This window comes from Dermochelys coriacea, chromosome 1 (genome assembly GCF_009764565.3).
Source record: "Dermochelys coriacea isolate rDerCor1 chromosome 1, rDerCor1.pri.v4, whole genome shotgun sequence".
Taxonomy (NCBI): domain Eukaryota; kingdom Metazoa; phylum Chordata; order Testudines; family Dermochelyidae; genus Dermochelys; species Dermochelys coriacea.
In genome coordinates this window covers 181781287-181790572 of record NC_050068.2, presented here as the reverse complement: position 1 = coordinate 181790572, position 9286 = coordinate 181781287, and the positions used below count along the sequence as shown (strand labels likewise).

The window sequence follows — 9286 nt, the reverse complement described above, 5'->3', positions numbered from 1 at the left end:
ACCATCACTTCCTCCACTAAATACAAATTCCACAGTGTTGCCTTATGAGATCTAAATTTGAGAAGTTCAACAGGGATTTTAGCCACTTGGTCAATGAGGCTCATCTGGCAAAATTTGCATGCAAATGCTTCAAAAGATGGGCATGGGGGAGAAGGGGAAACTGAGTTCTGAGCTGTTTTTAAGAACTGGGCCCTATCCCTGTTTGACCTGTGGCTTTACCTCAGTTGATGGCAACATATCAAAGGTGACGCATTTGTCAGTGAGATAAGCTGCTGCCAGAAATGTGATGCACAATGCTTTACTGAAAATCTGACAGGTTTCAGAGATCGTAAGTCTCTGATGGCTTCATTCGGACTACTCACAGAGCATAAGGCTAAGCAGGTATGTAAATCTTTGCAGGTTTGGGATCTGAGTGTACACAAAAAAAAGTTAATTATGTGAACACGGTTTCCATAGCACATTATTAACAAAAGATATGTATTTGCTATTGTATATAAGGGCTTGATCCTGCTCCCATTGTTGTCAGTAGGTCTTCTACTGCTGACTCCTCAGGAAGCAGGAGTGGTATCCAGGATAGTAAAAGCTATTATAATAATTATTTGTTTTACCAATATAATTTGTGTAAAATCAGATGTAAAGCTACACAGATTAGAACTTTGCTCTAATCCTGCTAATAGATAACTGTGAGGGGGTTTACAAATGCCACACTGGATAACAAGGGATTAAGGAGCTGCTCCGGACTCAGGCAGCCTCACCACACCTGCAGGGCATACACAGGATGGAGGAGGAGCAGAGCAGCTCACTTGTGAGCAGACCATGGAAGAGAACAGACTTTCAAATCCTGTGGAAAGGGCTGAATGAAAGCAGGAGCTTTATTATGAGCTCAGTTTATTTGCATTAATTCCCCTTGCTTTTTTGTCATGGCCTACCCTGGAAAGGGAGAAACTTTAAAGGGACTTGGCTGGAGGGCCAAGTCACAGGAAGAGGCAGGTCACTGTAGAAGCGGAGCAGCTGTTGGCTAGAGACAGCCAGTGAGGCAAGAGCAACTATGCTATGCCCCACAACAAAGAGGCACCAGCGGTGAGTCAACCTTTGCATATGACAAATTGTATACTAATTTATAGTCATACTATGTTTTCTTCATTTTGCTGTTCTATCTTAGCAGATTCCCTAAAAATATTGAAATTTCTACCTGACATGTGACAGAAAGGAAGAGGTTTTTTTGAGTTCACAGAAAATATTTGGTTGCTTTAGAATAGAAATTTTCTTTTCCCTTAAGCCACTCACCATAATTAATAGTTCACTTGCTATGGACAGGCTCAGAATGGAGTTTGCTTGAGTGCATCATTGTAGTTTTTGAGCTCCATAGTAAAATAAAGATTTAAGTATATCAACACAATTTCCTGGCTCTGGATTATCCATAAAGATTCCTAATTAAATAGAGGGTGAGAGACTAATAGGTTGTATATAATAACTTGGGGAAATCTGTTGGGTTTTACTCAGATAATTTTGCTCCTAGTATCACTTCAGTTTCAAGGGATCAAATTCTGGTTCCCTTACTTTCACCCCCGTTGGCTTCGAACTATCTGATCCTGCCTTACTGAAATCCATGGGAGCTTTGCCATTGACCACAATGGGCATGAGTTCAAACCCAAACTGAGCTCAAGAAATCCATTCACAACCTCATCCTTCCCTTTCCTTCTCCTAAAAACAAATCCCTCAAAGAGCAGTTCTTATCCTTCTTGCTGCTATTTCTCTTTATTGGCATTTAATTAATATGGATTTTTTTTAAAAAAACCTCTTTACTAGTCAAAGAGACCCATATAGAAATACTTGAATTAGTGGAGCATGCTTATATAGGGGAATATCACATTGCTTTTGCAAAAATGATCATTTCTCTCAACTCTGCAAATCACCAAAGAATGCTATGATTGTGCTTCACTAGCTTTATACTTGTTGATCGTGTCCCTTAGAAATGACAGCCTAAATGTTTCTACAACTGATAGCGGTCTATCAGTTATAACAGTGTTTCATGCAATTGCTACAGGGAGTGGCTTATTGGTATTTCCATTACTATCCCCCAACATCTGTCTGTCCTTGCTTTTTTCCTATCTGCTTCTGCATATTATGAAATATTGCATACATATATATGTGAACTCACACTGCAGAATTGTAGACTTGCCTGGGCATTGTGTTTTGTTCTAAATGCAATAAAAACGTATTTCTGATGATGGTATTGAATATGAACTTGTTCTGCAAATTAGATGGTGTGAAGGTATAAAGGGTACCATTCCCCTGGGGCAAAGGCCAGCAGCTGGCTGGCTGATTAGCCCCACCCACTGCACCTGGGAAAAGATCTTCAGCTTAACAGGCTGGTCCTCATAAAAAGAGGAGCAGGAAATAAGAGAGAAAGCTGCAATACCTGCCAGAGGCTAGAGCTACTGCTGGGAGGAACTGTTCGTAAAAACAAAATGGGCAGAAGGGAGACTGTGGAAAGTCATATTATCATAAAGGCTCTGAACTAACAGCTGGAGACACATACAGGATGAGGGACAGACTGGGAAAGTTTTGATCTTTTGTTGAGGAGACTTGAAATAAAAAAATAGAAAACATAACAACAGACCCTGCTGGAAACTACTTTTCCCAGGATCTGTGAGAAGGTTCCAGGGAGGGCACTGGCTCAGCAAGAGCAAGCCTGGGTCTAGCTAGAAAATGGGGCTATCAGACAGGCCCCAATTCTCTACAGACAGTATTGCTGCTTATGTTATCTTTTTTTAAAAGTATTTATTAATTTTGATATATATATGTATGTTGTTAAAGGAAGAGATCCTTGTCGTCATGACAATCATGAACTGTTTCAAGTGACTTCTGGCTAAGCACTCCCACCTCTATTTTTGCTCTGGGATTGGAATGGAAGGAAAGAGAGAGGAGTTGCATCTTTTTCATGGGAACACTGCCTCCATTCTGACTTGGTATACCTTTCTCCAGAAGGTCTATTTGTATTGGTACTCTCTTAGAAGCTAACCGACCCAGTTTGATTTCAGATGTTGCCACGGAAAATTTTTCTGAAGTTGTCAAATACTTTATGAATGGCCTGGTATGATGTTATCCATCTTTTGTCCTTGACTACTGATGTAACAGTTTCCATATGCCTCTGTGTTCCTATATCATCTTTATACCTCACCATGGGGTATAGATGACCTGCAACAAATGAAGCAAAAGGAAGACAAATGAATTTTTAAAAGAGACACAAACAAAATTTTGAAATACTATGACTTAGCTGTGCAGGAGACAAGGATATATTTCTCTCCCTCCATCATAACTTCTGCAAAGTTGGAGTAACTGCTCAAGCTGGTGAACATCCTTATGAATTTGGGTTCTTGCCACTTGTTTTCAAAGGCAAGTGTTTGTCCCAGGTACAATGTTCAATTTACTTTGTGGACAACATTGCTCATATCCACACTGGACTGTCTCTGTGGCCCCTATTCAACAGAACACTTCAGCGTCTGTCAACACTTCCTGTCTAGTGCTTTGTTGGATTGGGGCCATAGGCAGAGCCTGTGTCATTCCCTGTCTCTAAACTTCTGGAAGTGCTAAGTGGGTGGGCTACAGTGTGCACATAGGTCCAGTGTTGAAAGTGGCTGTAAGCTTTCCATTCTGTGGTAAGCAAGGCCCCAAACTGTGCAGCCCTCTCTGGCAGGAGATACAGTAAGGTGGGGCAGAGGGATACACTGGTTTAGAGTGTCCCTATTCCAGCCCATGCCTACAAGGCTCTTCTTGAGCTTCTGGCAGAACCTAAAACACCACTAGGCTTTTCTTGCTGTGGGTTGGGCTATGGTGGGCCCCTCTGGTGAGTGGAGGTGCAATTTGGACCCACATGAGCTGGCTGGGCTGAATCTAGTGCCCAGGGAATATTATTATTACTTTCTCATTCTTAAATTGTAATGTGCAGGAATATTACTGATACAATAGACTCCACACTAACGTTGCTTCAGACAATACAATGTAGTATTTTAACAAGACCTGGTATTACTTGTGTATGTATAGTTTAGTTGTTTTTTGAGGGGCTAATCAATTGCTGCTAATAGTAATAAAGCCCCTTTCTATTTTTTACTTGTTGTTTTGATCAGGCATGGTATAGTGGTACAATTGACACACTCTTTTAATCGTGTACCTTTCTTATCCCAAATAACCACTGATTCGCAGATTATTCTTTCATTTATGTGCCTGGGAAATTCTTATTAATGCTCAAAACCTGATTGGCGCCAGGTGGGCAGACTCCAGCACTCATACTGCTCCCCTGTTTTCAGTGGACTTCCATCCTCAAGGAGCCAGTTGTAGGAAGAGGACTCAAGACTCTATATTGTGATATGGGTCATATCTAGACAGGTTACAATTACATGAATTTGATTTGCACAAGTTTACCAACAGGCAATTAAGTCCCTAATTTGGAATACACAGTGAAGCGTGTTAGTTAGAAGCACTGATTAGAGTGACTTTCAAGCCCCTTTTTAACTGTTTCCAACAACTACGCTTAAATCCCTATCCATAAAATTATCTTTTCTTGAGCATTATTACAAAGAACCCCATTGGAACCCCAAACTAAACTTGCTGGGCCACTTGTATCTTTTTTGGTCTTATAACACCAGAGTTACTGAGAAACTTCTGTTGTTTTGGATAATAAACTGAGAAACAAAAGAAGGTGTCAAATATTTGTGTAGTAGCTCATGGTGTCAATTTTTTCTCCTGGCTGTTTAAGGTGCACTGAAGAGCCTTGCTCCCTAATAGGCCTCATGTACTGCTGTCACATACAAAGTGTTAGCGCTCCACTGTGCAGTTGGCAGAACCCTGTGAGGTATTGCAGAACCTCTAACGTGGTATACAGTACCATTATTAGATGGCATGCTGCTACAGAATCTTGTGATCTATCACAAAGTAATTTGTGTTAATGAATGTCACTATTGTAGAAGCTCTCTTGCTGGGCACTTTACAGACCCCATGTAGTGAATTTCAACAACTGGCATTCATTTGCCACACTTGTCAGCTAACAGCATCCTATGCTGACCTATACTTAATCCACTGTTGTTCTCCAGACTGCAATGTAGGCGTGAACTGCAGCCTACATTTAATCAGGGGTGTTACTAGAAGCAGAATAAAATTCCAGTATGCTACTCATAATGCGTTTTGCTTCTAGCAGATTAAAATTGTTTAGTGAATGGGTTATTCCATGTAAACTAAGACTATTTTACCTCTCTCATAGTGCTGCAGACTTTTGGCTTGATTTCCAGAGATGGTGTGCATCCACAAATCCCATGGATGTCAATAGAAACCAGAGTTGTGCAGGCCACTTTTCTACAAGAAAACTGCAAAACAGTAATTTTTCTCTGAAGATATATATCCTGGCCGATTAGACCTGTGCAGCTAGCTTGTGACTAGACAGGAACACCTGTAAACTCAAATTTCTGAGCTACTGAGTTATGTATAGCATTTTCTCACACACCACTCAGACAAGATTGAGGGTTGTCCCCTACATTATATGGTCAGCTCATTCCAGAGGCAGGAGAAGATACTCCCTTCCCCCTGCCCAAAAGCAATTAGAAGTAGAAGGGAAACATACACGAGTTACAGAAAATTCTAAACGCTGAGAGTAAGAGTTATTCAGTTGTCATCGACTAGGACATATACCTTCAGCGTACAAGAGCTACAATGAACCTGGCAACTGATAGAAGTAGGAACTGTTATTTATCATTTTTATGGGTGGTACAAAAACATCTAGAGGCTCCAGCCAAGATTGGGTATCCATCATACGAGGCTCTGCACAAACACACACCGTGAGAGAGACCCTGATCTTAAACAGTCTGTGGGAAGCCAGCTGTGTCCCTGTACAGTCCTACTGACTACTATGGGCTCCATGCAGACATTGTAGTCTACCCCCATGCTATGCGTTGCAGAATCAGGACCTAAAATGGCAAAAGGTAGGAGAAAGAAAGCATTATCCCCATTTTACAGAGGGGGGCGGAGGCCTAGGAGGATGAAGTGACTTGCCCAAGGTCACTCAGGAAACCTGGGGCAGAGCTGGGAACTGAACTCTGATCTCCTGAGTAGAGGGCCTTAATTACAAGAAAGACCTTTGTTTCTCTTAAGTGTTGATTGATGAGATAAAGATTAGGTGGTGTGTTTGTTAGTGATCTGACACAGAAATATCTGAGAGTAATGAAAGCCTACAACACTTCAGATTGACTCACCTTGCATTATCCATCAGCAAGAGGCCCAGAAGCTCTGCTGTCCAGAGTCTGAAAGGAGATGCCCTACAACATATGGGAGGACCTAAAGTACTGACTGAGGGTTCATAATTTGACTCTACAGCTGTCATTGTGTCAAAATTCTGAAACTATTCATAGATTCTAAGCCACAAAGGGTCATGGTGTATCTAGCCTGTTCATATGCTAGAAGCATGGACCCAAGAGTAGGAATTCACTGGGATAGGTATCTTCCCCCCCACCTCCTTTTAAAGTTGTAGGTAAAATTACAGAATTGGATCTTCTAACTTATCCTGTCACACAGTCCATGTAATGGATTCTCAGGCAAAGCCTGTTTCCATGCAGTAGCAATAGCAAGTGCGTTGATTGAATGGTTAATATAAAAAATGTACAAAGAACTCCTGCCCAACCTCCGTATGCAACGGAAGAACCTAAAATTCAAGATCATCAGCAAATCACATGGAACAGCTTGTATCCACTGTCCACTGCTCTCACAATAAGTAAAGCGTCAGAATGGAGCTTTGCTGACTTATACCAGCTGAGTATCAGGCCCAAGGGCTACAGAACTGTACAGAGCGCTCATTTGGAGAGGGGTTGTGTTCTTTATCCCTCTTTTGAAGCAAAGTGTGCAGATTTATTATAGGACTACTTACCTATTTCTTGATCACATTGAAGTGAGGCAGTTTTTATTTTCATTGTCTGCAAAGCTATGCAGGAACCCATATTTTCATTTTGTGCAAAATTCTACAATTTTGAAATTTGTGTTTGTTCCAAATGGGAACATTTCCCTTCAAATGATTTTTTTTTCCTTTTCAGTTCAATCAAAACATTTAATTTTGATAAAACTGAAATGTTTTGCTCTGATTTTGCCTTTTAGAAAAAATATAATTTCTTAAATGAAAAGTTGCTGTGAATCAAAATTATTTTCAAAGCAAAAGTTGATCAAAATCAGCATATTCCTGCAGAAAGCTTCAATTTAAATGAAAGGGTATTTTCTGACATGGAAAAACTTTCTCAGAAAACTTTTGACCAGCTCTAATTGTCTTCAAGCAGAAACCAGTATGACAATGGGACCCAGTGTAATACATTGTAGCATTCCTTGGGACTGTTAATATCCCCTCCCCGCAGTCTTCCAGCAGTACATAGAAGCCAGAAAACTGCTCTAAAGGGATAGATGAAGATTTCTCTTGCATAGAGAAATCTCCTGGTGACACACAGCTGGCTTAGCAGAGCACCAGACTTCACAGAACATCTGTATGACTCTGAATTATTGGCTCACTACCACCACCTTTAGGTAATAGTCCCAAGATGCTACATCTTCATGTTGGTCCTTACCCAATACTTCTCCTTCCTTCTTTTCATACATCATTCCCATTCCATTAACTCCTTTTAGCCTCACCTTCCCACCTCTTCTCTTCATTGTCTACTGCTCTTTCTTTGCCTTCATCATTCCGTGAGTTTACCCCTCTCCCCTTTTTGTTGTCCTTAGCCTAGAAACTGTGTATATAACTATTTATCTTAAGAGACTGTTTAGGTATATCTACACCCCCTTTAGACATCTCAGTAGCTTAGGTGTGTCACTCAATTTTGTAACTTGTCTTCTCTTCCGCTTAATACCTTCTCATTGCTTCTCTTCACTCTCTCTTTGTGCTAGGTTTAAACTTTTAAATGTAGAGTCCTTTGAGGCAGAGATCAAGTCTGTTCATTTGCCTACCATACTTTGGAACACTCCATGAATAATTAATTATATAGCACAGCAGTTCTCAAGCTGTGGTCCATGGAGTACTTGCAGAAAGTGGACTAGTCCCATGGTTCTTGTTTGTTTTCCACTTGCTGAATTACATTAAAGAGCACCACACTGAGTACTTCTCTAATATTAGTAGTTTAAGCAATTGCTGTAGTTGCCTCAGGGATGTTATGCTATCATGAATGCAAGGGAAAGTCATCTATGATAATGAATGTCAGGAGAGGTTGTTCACAAAACATTCTTTATAAGATGTGGCCTACCCTGAAAAAAATCTGAGAAGCCTTTTTTGTAGCACAGTCATTCAATCACAGGTCAGCTATAATATTTCTTCTTCGAAATCTGGCTTTCTATTCATCTGAGAAATGGAGGCATAAGAAGATAAGTGACTATATCGGAGGTCATATTGTGAGTCTGAATTAGAATCCAGGGTCTCAAAACACATGGCCTTCTTGGTACTGCATATTACAGAGAGAAGTATCAAACTAGTAAAAATTGTATTAAAAGCCCCCCTGCTAATCAGTTGTATAAAATAACACTCCTACATCACAATGAAAGGAAGTCAATGTTATAGTCACAATGTCAGCACAAAATAACTATGCTACTCCACTGCTATCAACTTTTATTATAGGTTTGATGCTCAGAAGAAATATGTTTGAAGAAAAAACAACAACCATAATTTATTTTGCCCTATAAATCACAATGAGCAAAGCTGTAAATAGATGACCATGTTGCAAATCAATACCGCAGTTCAGATTTTATTACAAAACCACTTGCGCTTGGCTCTTGTGGTTAATGATAACATCTGCACCCCTGAAATGATTAAGAACATGATAATCCATTCCTCCTCATTCATTACCCAACAGATAATGACCACATATTTGATTATATTGGAAATAAGTATTATGCTCAAACTTTTCATGTAAAGAAAACAAGGGCAGTAGAGAGAGCTTTTGGAATGTAAATAAACATGAAATGATGTTCTGCTTAACAAAAATATTTTATTTATAAGTTTTGACATTTTCTCATTAAAAAACAAACAAAAAAACTTTGCAGATGAAGCATGAAAAATAATGGAAAAAGCAGATGGTCATCTTTACCATTTATAATAATTCATTTTCTTCTGAGTGCTGCACAGAAAGGTGTTGAACTCCCTGGTCTGATCACTTGTAGTAAGGAGCAGAGCTGCTGATTCACAAATAATGTGGCTATTTTATCTCTCATGTCCCCCCCTCAAATGTGATTGGGTAGGTGCAGTAATCTGTGTTAAATTTTTCCCCAC

The 9286-nt window shown here is 40.0% G+C and overlaps 1 long non-coding RNA gene across 1 annotated transcript; it reads left to right on the top strand.

Moving 5' to 3' along the window:
- Positions 1–218: 218 nt before the first annotated feature.
- LOC122457730 lies at positions 219–4765 on the top strand. Its single transcript, XR_006277405.1, has 4 exons — positions 219–381; positions 939–1080; positions 2265–2269; positions 2827–4765. It is a non-coding gene; the product is annotated as an uncharacterized LOC122457730 (long non-coding RNA).
- Positions 4766–9286: the final 4521 nt, after the last annotated feature.